Source organism: Diorhabda carinulata, chromosome 3, assembly GCF_026250575.1.
Source record: "Diorhabda carinulata isolate Delta chromosome 3, icDioCari1.1, whole genome shotgun sequence".
Taxonomy (NCBI): Eukaryota; Metazoa; Arthropoda; class Insecta; order Coleoptera; family Chrysomelidae; genus Diorhabda; species Diorhabda carinulata.
This window is the reverse complement of record NC_079462.1, coordinates 18,032,181-18,046,214: the sequence shown is the minus strand read 5'-3', so window position 1 is coordinate 18,046,214 and position 14,034 is coordinate 18,032,181. Positions and strand designations below refer to the sequence as shown.

General features: G+C 31.0%; 1 protein-coding gene across 5 annotated transcripts in view; it reads left to right on the top strand.

Moving 5' to 3' along the window:
* LOC130891414 (GATA-binding factor C) overlaps nucleotides 1–14,034 on the top strand; it is a 159,451-nt gene that overhangs the window by 141,918 nt on the left and 3,499 nt on the right. The gene's annotated exons all lie outside the window — the stretch shown is intronic.

Sequence of the window (14,034 nt, the reverse complement as noted above, 5' to 3'; positions counted from 1 at the left end):
ATTCTGATAAAATGGTTTTCGTGTCTGTTGCTTCTGTGTACATTCTTGATTCCTATAGCAAAACTAAAAAAAACTTCTAATTAGAAATGAGAGAGGAGTTAATGATGAATGTTTGTGTTATATTTATCAACTACATTCAGTGACATAGTAACTTGACTACCTAGTAAATATTATTTTATCTGAAAAATGTTTATAATCCAATATGAGATCAGATCTTGATTATTATCAGTTGAACATACCATTTTTTTGTAATTATTTTACTGGTGTAGTACTTGACGAACCACCTCATTTCTGTATTATAATACAGAATTTATTCGAGTACAGTGATCTGTAGAAAATTGAGATGATTTTTTCGAAGAATGTGGAGAGCCAGAGTTACAGAATTAATGAGCACCTTAACAGTCATCCAAGAACTTTACCTAAGGTTAGTATAGAGTAGGTGTGACGAGTCTGTATAACACCTTCACCTTAAGATTTATTGTGCAATCTGGCGTTGTTTACCGTTCCCATAGCAAAAGGTCCATTATATTTACCTATGCGGTGCGTTATTGGTTTCAGTAGTAAACCCTTTTTACAAGTGTGGAGTATATATTCCATTGTCTAATAGTCTTCTGGGTAGAAGTGGTATGTTCTAACAGGGAACTTCTTGATGTTCCGGAGATTATTTTTATCAGTTCGAACTATATAGCGTTTTGCTTTAGCTCGTCGAGTATGAAAAGAAGGACGTAGTTGTTCTTCGATCATTCACTACGATCTAATTTTTGAGGGCTGGTTGGGAAACCGCAGAATTAATCCAATAATGAGGGTTACTCCTCCTCTTTGGCCAACTGATTCACCGCACTGCTTTGCCGCGTAATCCAGATTTACCAGATATCCATACAAGGTTGACTTGATTATTTAGTGTGAATAACTCTTACATTTGTCAACTGCAGAAGAGTTTGCACACGGAAAGGTCCTTTGAAAATGAAGGGTTTCCAATCAAATGAATAGGTTTTTTCATACATTATTAATCAACATAATATTAAAAAGACAATCAAAAGTTATAACCAGCTTGTCAACTTATTTATCAAAAATTAATCTTTATTACCTTCTCAAAATTCACAAGCTTGGCAAGGTATTGTTAAGGCAATGTAGTTTTTACAGTGTACTTTAGGTCTCCAAGGGTCTCTCTCTGGGTCCGTTGTGATGAAAGATTTCAAGTAACAAGTATGCTAACTTTAGATATCACTAACTATTCCAGAAAAACGTACTTAGTTGATGCTTTCTTCAACTCTGGAACAAGGAACATTCATTAACATTTTCATAGTGATTTCCAGTTCCGCCTACACATGCAAGTTAAAGAGTATGTTTAGACCCATACGTAAGATGTCTTGAACGTTCAACTCATTAAGAAAGTTCGTGGGGAGGTTATTCCCACCTGATTAGTGTGAAATTTCAATCATCTACATATTATAAGATACTTATGTATACCAAACATTATCCAAATTAATTGAATTTAATTGTGGGTTTGGGTTTCTTTGAATTGGTTATCAAAATCTTAAGTAATAATTTTGAAAATACAATATAGTGGAGCGCTCAGCGGTTTTGATTTCGGAAAATTGTTAGAAAGAAAATGAATTTTTTTGTTTGAGGTGACATTTTCATTATACTATAACTTGCAGAGTTACCAAGAATTTTTTTTGTGCTCTCAATTGTTTCATTATTAAATTTAAATACTATACCTTAAACATTTTTAATAAACTCGTGGAAAATCTTATTATGGATTGGAAGAACATTGGATGATTCTTTCGAAAAATATCAGTACAATTCGTCAGTGTTTGTAAAATCAAATTAGTTTATAAAATTGCTTTATATATATGTGTAGATAATCAATTCGGAACAAATTATACGGAATTAATATTATTAAGATTAATATCTCAATCATGATACGAACTTTTCAAACTTAAATACATAGTTAAACCGGAAAGTCAATGTAGTAATTAACTAAAACATATTTTGTCAGTAATTTCTTACTATTAGCGTTATAATTGTCGAGAGTTCTAGCGGGCATAATTAGTTGTATAAAAATACTTAATTCATATGATGTTTAAGAAGGATAAATGAAATATTCTTGAAAAGGAAAAACTTTATATATGAATAAAATAATCGATAAAATTTACTTTTTGTCAGTAGTCAAATTAACAGATAAAAATTATCATTATAAAATTTATCTTAAATAGAAATTGATTATATAATTTTATTATATGCTTGGGTTGCTAATTAATCGAGATAAATAAAAACAAATATTCATAATTGGATATGGCTCTATGGTTTTTCAAAATATTTTCCAGTAAGATCAATACACTTTTGCATGTGTTTGAACTATTTGTCGTTTTTCCATTCCGATTAAGGTACCTCCAAAACATGTGATTTGGGTTCATCAATCGCTTCTTCAGGTGTAGAAAAACTTTAACCTCTCAAATTATTTTTGATCTGCGAGAATAAGAAGAAATAATTGGGTGCCTAACTGTACGACGGATGACCCATGAATTCGTTGTTGTGACTATTACAAAATTGATGCATGAGAGCACGCATTGTGGTGGTGGAGAATGATTCGTCTCCTACGACTGGTTTTCCTGACACATACAGTCGATTGTTACTTAGTTTCGAATTCATATGCATAGATACATAATTCTTCGCTTGTAACGATCTTATAGACGTCTTTTGAAGCTCCGGGATCAATTTTTTTTAGCATTTGTTTACACCAATCGACTCGAGCTTTTTCTTGAATGATTTTAATAGTATACGGTATCCAACGTGAATAAACCTTTTTGAGAGCTAAATGTTCTTGCAATATTGAATTTATGCGAGTGGAACTAATACCTAAGTATGTTTTAATCGGTATGTCACATGACGATCTTGCAAATCAGTTCACGCATATCATTAAAGTTTTCTGGCACAACAGCCGATTATGGACGACCTTCACGAAATTCATTCTGTATCGAAGTGCGACCACTATTAAATTCGGAAAACCAGCAAAACACAGTGGATCGAGATGTTGCTTCTTCACCAAAAGTTGAAGCGAGTTGATCGGCACACTGCTGTTGGTTCAATTCACGTCGGAAGTCATTGAAAATCATAACACGAAAATATTCACGATTTAATTCCATTTGTTGACCAAGATAATCTTTCAAGTATCTGGGAAAAACTCAATTAGCACTTGTGTGATAACACGTTCTGAGTACGTTCACAAAAAAACCGTCAAACTTTATGATGGATGTGTCAGATTTGACATATTCAGTGTTGCTATATATAAAAACTAGCAGATCTCGTATTAATAAATATAATCATCATTCCATTAAGTGGAAGGCTGAAAAAGGTGAAGGAAGACTAATTATAGAAAGGTAATATTAAATATATAACGAAGATTAAAGGGGTAAGAAAGAAATAAACGAGTTGATCAAATCGGAGAGAGGAAAATAGAATTGAAGACAATAAAAGTTGTGATCAATAGATATGGAAATTGTGTACTCAAAAATTCATTATTATCTGTTATGAATTTTCCTTCCAACATACAAATTTATTGCAAAATCATTCTAATCGAATTTTTTGATTCCTAGTAAATCAAATTAATTGTCGTTTTAACCTTCCAATAGTCGTACTGATACAGTAAAGGATAAGTAATTTACAGCGCAATTTAATTAGAGTAAATATTAATATTACACTAACTGTGAAATGATTTATTTACATAAAATAGTATAAATTCTATTTGAAATATTACCAATCAATATTTGACAGTAAACTGGTTTAAAGTTATGAAAAATTTTCGAATCTTAAACTTTTATTTGTAGTTAGAGAGAGAAAAAGGTTCGTTGGATTGTTTGTGATTTGGATAAATATAATTTAGATTTGGCCCTGATATAGGAAAAATTTTCCTCTGCAGAGGCTAGAATTGTAGTAGATTCCGAAGAGTAGTATAGTATAGACTGAAATGGAAAGAACAAAAAAATATTTGACGGAACAAACAGCTTTACGGAGAGTACGTAGATTTTTAAAAAATTGTGACCAGGCTGCAGGATAACTGCAAAGAACCTGCAATAACGACTCAGAGGGATTAAGGAGGAGGATTCACCTAATGTCGATAGAGAAATTGTCAAGGAAAGCAAGGTGGTTTTCAGAGAGAGACCATCGCTAGCAACCGAAAACGGGGGATAGGAAAGTGTCCTCTTGGTCATTTGTACTTCGAAGTGCAGAGATTTAGTAGGAGGTAGATCAGAGCTTATTAAAGAAAATTTCGAAATAGAAATATGAATTTTCTCTCATTATGATGTTACGAATTTCATGACAGGCTTCGTTATTTTATTCTTCCATTTGGCAGTCGAATTCAATCGATGGAGGAATTACCAGGAACTCAACCTTTCTTTTGCTTTATTCTTCATCCGGTATTCTTGACAAACGTAAACCAAAGTTCATTAGCATAATTCTACTACTAACCATTATTATATATGTACAGTTTTTATAGGATTGATATAGATAGTTTTATCTAATTTAATTGCACAGCCATTGTATACCACAAACTTATATTGAAGGTTCATAAATCCTTTTTTAAAATTAAAAAAAAACATGTCCCGTCATAATGTTAACCTTGCGAGTCGTGAAATAACTTGACTTCTGTAATTACTCGCTAGTCTTAAGATTTAAAGCCTATGAATAATTGTACCTCATTAATATACGATATATGGAAGCAATAACGTTTTGTTTCACCTCTTTGAATGCCAGCGTTTGTAGTATAGTAGCAGATAACCTGTCGAGTCGACGTTAGATAACGATTCTTATCTGTCTTATACCTCAAGCTACCAAAGTTTTTCGTTGTATCAGAAGCAATTGGGTTCAGTAAAAAAATAGGAATAAATGCTGTGATAATTTATTTACCACTCAAGTGTATCAAATGACAAAAATGAAGGTTAGTGAAACGGTTTTTGTCTTTTTATGTCATGTGCAATAGTACAATAGACACTCTCTTCTCATATCCAACCAACGATAAGTGTCGATTTCACAATATGATCCATTTCTATGATGATCTTTAATAAACTTGTCTGTTGTTAAGTTATTCTTGAAATGTACCAGGGATTCCAAGTCAAAGTTTTAGTTTAGTTACATGATGTAATGAATTTTATATCTTAAATAGTGACAGGCACAGAGCTTTAATTTTTCTAAACATTAGAACATAAGGAAAACAAAGTTTTCTGTGAGTTGATTAAGCATTTTTTTTAACTATATGAATATCGTTGGTGCAAAGACTTTTACCTAACTATCATGGTAACAGTTCTAAAGAATGATGTACAACCATACAACCATGAGTATATATCAAAGAGGCGATTACAGCAAAGAACATAAAAAGTTTTTGAGAAGCGTGATGAAAAACATTAAAGAAAATTAAGAGAAATAATAGAAATTTAGTAGATATCGTATCATCAACGTTGTCATATTTCCTCACAACGAAAAAACAACGAACTGGGGATTTTAAACTATACAAGCAACAGAGAAAAGGTTTCTTTGCGTCAATATGTAACTATTTATGGAATCATGATTCACTACTAAGCATTTAAAACCAAACAACATTCGGATGGAGAGGTTATGTCCTCTGTATTTTGGGATATTGGATGGATTATTTGTAAAAATAATTAATAAACAAGTGACTATATCAATAGTCAATTTTTAATTGAAGGAGAAAACCAGAAAGAAACCCTTGTACAGAAGAAACAATTCACCATGATAATACACAATATCACAAATAGATAAAATGATGAAATTCAATGAACTCAACTACTGGCTGCTTTCTGACCTTGAAACAATGCTTCAATAAAGGAACAGAAGCTTATTTTGGGGCTAAATAAAATCTTTCCATAGAAGTTATAAACTTCTACTATCACAACACCCACAATAAAAGTTACTGACGCACATTTTGATAACTAAATTACCGTCTTCACAGTCTTAAGGTAGATGCTCGCTAGACAGTGTAATTGTGAATGTTGGAGTAGTGGTAGTAGTTAGTATAGTTTTAGTTAAGAATTACATAGAAATGTTAGAAAGGCGTTATCCTAATTACATCTATCTCGGAGGAAATTAAATAAAATGAAATGAAAATAGGTCTGATTATTTGTATACATGAAGATATTACGTTGAAAACAGACATAATTTTACTGATATTAGTATTTGAAAAATATATAACAAGGATATGTGACATTTTGGCAGTAGCTGCCATTTATATAGAAAAATCTATCATTGATGGCTTAATAGTAAGTTTATTGGGGACAAATAAGGAGGCGTCCTCATCTTTTTGATATACTCAGTAGATTTAGCGAAGAGTTTAATAAAAATTTCGTTGCAGATTATTACGAACTTCAAACTAAACTCTGTACAACTCAATAAATTGTTGAAATTAATAGAGAACTTTGAAATTTCCTATACCGAAAAACGTCAGCAATCATCAAATTAATTTTGAATATGGAATTTAATTATGAACCTGTGAAATATGTTCAGGGCCGGATTAAGATTTATAAGGCCCGGGGCTAAAATAATGACGGGGCCCCCTTAAGGAATTCGAAAACCCGGAAAAATTCACAAAATAATATCAATACGTTAGATTTCTGGTATCAACACATCAAAAAATACAGAATGATTTCCAAATGATGGGGCCCTCTTGGACCTGGGGCCCGGGGCTATAGCCCCCCCAAGCCCCCAGCTTAATCCGGCCCTGAATATGTTGTTTTATTCATAATCTGTAATCGCCCTGTGGACAATACGATGCATGTAATTTAATTCATGGAAAATGTTTCACTACGTATTTAGACCAAAAATTTGAATGATTAGTTCTAGAGGGGATTTACAATCCTCAATTGTTTTATTAGTACATACATTAAAAATCAGTTTACATCACTATCTCCACTCAAATATTGTTATCTACATTAAAATGATAGGTAAAAATATCCAATTATGCTGTACATGTTATAAAATGTTTGTTTTAAGTAGCACACATAATATTTTGCCTATGGAAAATATTTTCGTACCCGAAGATTTGATGATATTGAGAGAAATTTGTTGTTTTCTAGCCAAAATAACTTATTCGAGGGAAAAACGGAAAATAAAACGAAAAACGCATATTTTGTTCATTTATTCATATACAGTTATCAGTCCAAATATTCTAATGGGAATAATAGCTCCCATTACTAATAGGAATAAGTAGAATACAAGTATAACATGGTGTCAGGCAGGGTGATACGTTATCAACTTTCCTGTTCATAGTTTCCCATCGAAAAGGAAATAAGTGATATTGGAATGATAAGCACTAAAAGAATACAGTTTATCATATATTCAAATGAGTAGAGATTAGAAGAAAGAAGTCTAAGATTTAATTATGAGAAATCAATGCGTACACAAAATAAAAATCACAAAGTTGGAGATAAGGGATTTCAAGTTTATATAAGTTGAGAAATTTAAATATATGGAAACCATAATGCATAAAAGCTGTAATATACTGAGACAATACCTCTGCATGTATACGAAAGAAATATAATGTGTGTATACAAAATAAATTATTTATAGCGACTTTGTTTAATATTTTTCCATGTGCAAATCATGAATTCATAATATGGATTTTCATATAATCCTATCACAAGTTTCTGAATACGATCCTGATTTCCTACAATAATATCTGTAGTGAAAGCTGCATTTAAACTAAAAGGGAGGTTTTTGTTCCCTAAAATGGGCCGATTCGCAGTCTATCATTAACCGAGTTGCCGATGTGTAGACAACTTGTCTTAAATTGTTCCCAAAATGATACTTATTGTCACAATAGTACAAGTAGTCCCAAAGTGTCTGTTTCAGGATGTAAGGGACATTGATACTCTTAAAACTCCCCGTATCTCGAATACAATTGTATCCAGTTTACTGAAAATGAGGCTTATGAGAAGAATAAAGACGGAAATACGGTTTGTCTGAATCTACTTATTGTTATATTCTGTAATGTGTTGGATGCTATTATAAATTACAACGTTATTGTAGATAAATACTTTAATTATGAGGATTATTTTTAAAATAATCATTTAATTGAATATTGTTTTTTAGAATAATTTACGTGTTTGCCTCTTCTATTTACAAAAACTCTACCAACAATTAGTAAACAACCCAATTTGAGAAAGCTTCTTTTGAACATCCACACAATTCTGTCATACTCGATGATATCTCGGGGATAATCCATAACAGTAGCTTTATAGTTTCAACTTCATTCTTATTATCATTCATAAGTCCATCAGTTGATTTATACTGATTACAAAACGTTCCTTACAATTTCAAACCCTGAAGGCACATCTACCTCTCCGTTAATTGATCACTGACCGTTTTCTCAACCACTAACTTCAAGACCTATCTTGTTAAGATTATTTTGTAAGATCCACCAGAGCATTCCACCACAAAGCGTCTATAATTAGTTAGAGACTGAAGTTTTGTGAATACATCGAATCTATTATTATATATTTATTCTTATTATATGAGTTTCAGTTTTCATGCGTATCCTGAAACATCCGAAGTTGTAAAAAGCAACAACTTTTGCCCGTTAATTATCAGTATGAAATTTTGCTCGATTAATACAAAGAAATCCAATATAGTTTTGTATCGATTATATCTGGTGGAATGTTTGAAGAGCCGTGTAAAAAACAAAGATATACTTTTAATAGGTTTAATCCTGAGAACATCATGGAAAAATGATCTATAAATCTTTCAAGAGTTTTCGGTAGCTAACATTTTATTGATAAAATATTATTAACTGGAATTAGTTTTTTTGATTTATAGAGACCATCATTATGTGAAAGAGAAACGTAGAATTAGTCTCTTCAGAATGAACTAGTCAGCTCATTCAATAAACGTAGTAACTAACCCACACACTAAACAGAAGGATATATCAAAATGACAGTTTGTACTAGGCTTTCTTCTCTTTAAACTACATAACTATTTCAATTTTTGATAAAAAACTATTCCTATTGAACAAGAACTTTATGATTAACGTATTTAAGTTTTCTTTCTCATCTACAATGGTTTGTAAAGAATCAAATTTATAGGAAAAAAAAATTGCTGGATGAAAAATTGAGAGTATTAACTATTGCGAGGATGGTCTCAGAAGTACCGGGCCTAAAAAAATATATTTATTTTTCAACGTAATCTTCTTTAAGCTCCATACACTTTTTCAAGCGATGTTTAATAATAATAAGAATCATCTAGCTCCTCAAAATAGCCATCAATTGCAGACATAACCTCTTCATTTTAGAAAATATTTGACGATCCAAGTCTGGGGAAAGAAAATAATCCGGTGGGGCTAAATCTGACGAATAGAGTGCATGAGGTACCAATTCAAACTTTAATTGATTAATTTTGGCATTGCAATAACAGATGTGTGAGCTGGTGCATTGTCTTGGTAAAAGAACACTTCCTTCTTAGCCAAACGCTGCAATTAGTTCTCATTATACTCGCGTTGATACTTTTTCAAGACAGTCAATTAAAATTATCCCACGGGCATCTCAAAAAACCGACACCATAACCTTGCATGCAGATGGAACTAACTTTGCCTTCTTTGGAGCTCGTTCTCCTTTTTCAGTTCATTGTTTTGATTGTTCTTTTGTTTAGGGTGTGAAGTGATGGACCCTCGTTCTATTTATGGTTATGAAACGGCGCAAAAATTCGGCTTTATTTCTGAGAAACATTGCCAAACACTCAATGGAAACATCTTCACGACGCTGTTTTTGTTCCATTTTAAGAATTTTTCCATATGTTTACAAATTTACTGAAAACGTCACTGTTGATAGCTGCCAAACCAATACTAAACAACGTAGCGTCTTCAATCTTGAAACATTTGCTGTATAGATTGTTTACTTTTTAATACAGTGGTATTTTCCAAGCAACTATTCATAAATGCATATGGAATCATGTACAAGAAGGATAAATTCAAATGGCCAAGAGCCGTGAACACGCCAGATATAATTCTCGTTATACTTTCCGCACAGTCAATCGAATCAAAACGTTTTTAGATAGAAAACAAGAAAATTAAATAAGAGAACATTTGTGTTTCCAAGAAAACCAGCAAATCGTGTCTGTTTTACTATAATTTTCAAAGACACGAGAAATAAAACTCTCGTTTGCTACTTTCCGAAATACAAAAAAATCTGTTTTATTGATATTAAGCATGTAAATTTTCCTAAATAACTTTTTTCTGAACACGGAAAAGAAATCTGAAATCATTTCATTCTTTAAAGAACAAATTTGTTGAAAAGCTTTGCTCTACTTATAAATCTATAAGAAGGTGGTCGATTTTGCTTTTTTAGAATATCATGAACGGAAATGATCTTACAAATATATTTATTGAAGATTTATTATATACATTTATATAAATTTCTCTCTACAATTTCGGAAAACTTATTTAATTAATTAATGGATTTATATTTATAAAAATTATTAGTGCTTCTGTGGAAATTAAAAAGTTTGCAAACGTATAATCCTGAACAAGGTACAAGTTTTATTCTTGGAACGTCATCCAAAACTAATTTGTTACAACTGTCTCGCGGTTGGCAGGATTGAATATCAGAATATTTCAATCAGTCTCAAATGGTCTTGGGTACTTTTTTCAATTAAAATTCATGATAATATTAGAATTGGGTAAGCTTTTCCAAATAACAGGAATTCAAGAAATTTTTGAAAATTATTTGAAACTCGATAATTATTATTATTATTATTAATATGAGTGATAACGATTTCGTAGATCTGCATGTTTATGAGAATGAAGAGATAGATATCATCAATACTATCCCAGATATATGACTGAGATGTTTGCTGCTAGTTGACTATAAAAATGGCGAAATACCAATAACCATTCTCGAAATACTTTCTAATATAGTCCGGATAACATTCAAGAAGATATACTATTGTAATAACAATAGGAAAAGTTTTTATGTTTTGTCGATGTTGCTAAGATGAGAACTGAAAATTTTAGCTGAAGAATTAGGTTAATGATTAAATTGATCAAAAAAATATTGCAGATTAAGTAATTATTCAGATAAATTGTCCCAATACTTTTTCTTAAGATTAATAATGTTTCAGAAAAACTAATTCTCAAATTTTTATTTCCCATAAGCATGGTTACAAAATACAAAAATGTATAGGGAGTTTTAACGCAAAACAATTTAGTGAATTTACTGAGCAAAATAATTTAATTCAGTTTGAGAAAATCACAAAAGATTTCATAAAGTTCCTTAACGACAATAAAAAATTTCATTAATAATTTTACTATACAATTTTGTAATTTTATTCAAATATTTATCAAAAGTTTTCTATGCAATATTATATTTTAGATAGAAGGATATAGTTGTGATTCATTTTAGATTCATTTTAATTCGAAATCTTTCTTCTAAATCAAAAACTTACTAAAGAGGCTTAAGTATCCTAGACTCAAGCATAAATGCAAACGGCGTGGCTAACACCATCTGTCCAGTGTTTCCATCACAGAACTTTTATGTAATTTTACGATAAAGCATAGTAATAAGAAATTTTTAAAATATGCAAAACTTTTCATTGAAAAATTGAAACAGTTTAGTATAATTACTATTTGTGTAAGTTTTATACTCGAAAGATTGTAAAATCGCATCTCATATCAGTAAATTTCCTCAATTGTTAAAGAAACTCACTCAAATTGCATAATAATTTTAATTCGTATACCCTGATTAGTAATTTTAGCCATCATATTAACTTCACAAAAATGTTTTACAGTCTACGCTACACATGTACACCATATGTATAATATAACATGACTAATACTTTAATATTGGATGATACTTTTGAGAATTTGAGCTGGAAAAAACCCAGACACGAGCAACATTTTACTGCAATTTACTTGTGTACATTCGATCTACTATAGTTTTTCCTAACTGTTTAGTAAGTTAGTCTCCTCCCAGCCTCGACTTCTACTTACCAATGCTTATATCGCCAAATTAAAGTGTGATTTCGTAATCAAACGAGTCCAGAAGAAAATATTAAAGCTTTTAATGATGTATTGGTCCCAATTCAATACACTAATTTCACCTGCACGAGAAAATCTCTTCAATACTACCTGTTACTGCAATAAAGGAACTTGAAACAGTAACCGTTTTCTGTACACATCTACAACTAAGCAGCATTATGAAAATATACTTCAATTCTGGAAAATCAACTAGACTAAAAGGTGAAGAAACAACATGAAAATAACAAGTCGAAAAAGTTTAAAAAGAAGACTTTACATTTTATTTAAATTAAGTAAAACAGATCGTTAAGTGGGAGTCACGAAAAAATACTCATAGATAGTATGGAAATTAGGCGCAGCACAACGTCAATTTTGAGAGAAATTGTGATTTTTAGGAAAAAATATAATTTTTCTAGTTAATCACTAGATCTACAACTTTGGCTTAAACGATTTTTTCATAAAACTAATGGTCCCAAAAACTAATGGGATCAATGGGGTCCTCTCCTATTTATCACTCTAAAAACTTGTGAATTTGTGCCTTCTCTGCATATCTACCGATAAATGAATCAACATTCGAGTTGCGTTATTCGTATGATCTTTCATTTTTATAACGCCATAAGTAATGGAAACTTCTTAATGGATAACCAGCAAAAAACCTATCAAGAATATAACAAAAACTATTATATCATAAATGCAATTCTTACAAATAGCTATTGCATTTGTTAATGCGGTAAACCTGTACTGCTTTCACATATAGAACAAAAAACAAAATTCATTATTAGCATTTCTTATTCAACACATTAATGACGATAAAAAAATTTGTGTAAATGACTAGTAATTAATTTTATTACTATTATATCATAGTGTCAGTCAAATATTGAAACAAACCTAAATATATGTTACATACCATCAAAATACCATATAAAACGGAATTTTCAAACATCAATAAACTTTAGTAGAAAATTGTCAAATATATAATTCTTGTGCATAAAATATTATTTTATATTTTAATGAATCATTATATTGAAGAGAAATTATTGGTAGGTCTTATGGAAATCCTGCACCGTTGATAAATGTCAATAAGTTTCCAACACAATTTATATTGGAAATCGTTACAAATAGAATTTGCGCATGACTTCGCTAAAATGATTAGAAAATTGTTTGAGATTTGTGAAATGTTATTAGAAGCCATGCGCAGGATAGCGACCTTATCTGCTGAAACACCGACAAGTGCCCTTTGCTCTACTGGAAGCTCTAAGACGATGATAATAAACAGAAGCCATGATGGAATTTGAACAGGTTCTGTGTTTGCTCCGAGGAGCGATTAAGAGCTATATAAATAAACATTATTTCTTGCGTTGACGACAATTGATGAAAACTAACATGTTTGCCTCTCGTCGCATAGACTTCGTTCTCAGTAATAATTGAGAGTTTGACTCAGACATGACACGAATTGTACCTAGAGGGTAGTTTTATTCATAACATCGAGCGGATAGTGAACAAAATTGATTGCAAACAGCATAATTATTACATAAACTATTTTGTTAGTTATTATTACTGTTCTGTAATTGATCTTTTGTGTACAATAATTCTGACACAAATTATAATTGAAAATTGTGGTGAAATTGTTACATTCCTCATGAACACTGCAAATTGTTTTTATTTTATGAATCCATCCCGACGAATTAAAAACGACGTTTCATCTAATTGATATCAAAACCACGTAATTTTTATTACTGCTAACGCATACGCGGCTTCTGTTACTGACATTGTTAAATGCGTTTGAATGCATGATTAATTATAATATGCATACTTATTTCAAAGAAATGTTGTAAATAAAGACAACATTTGAATTCATCCGGTGGAAATGCAATAAACAATGTCTTTTAGAGAATCGTATGATGAATCGCTTTACAAATATGTTGAATTTTAAGTCCGTATCGGTAATAAAATCCTCTAAGAACAATAGTAATTTGAATTAAGCTCTAACGGGTATCGGAATACCAACATTGTAG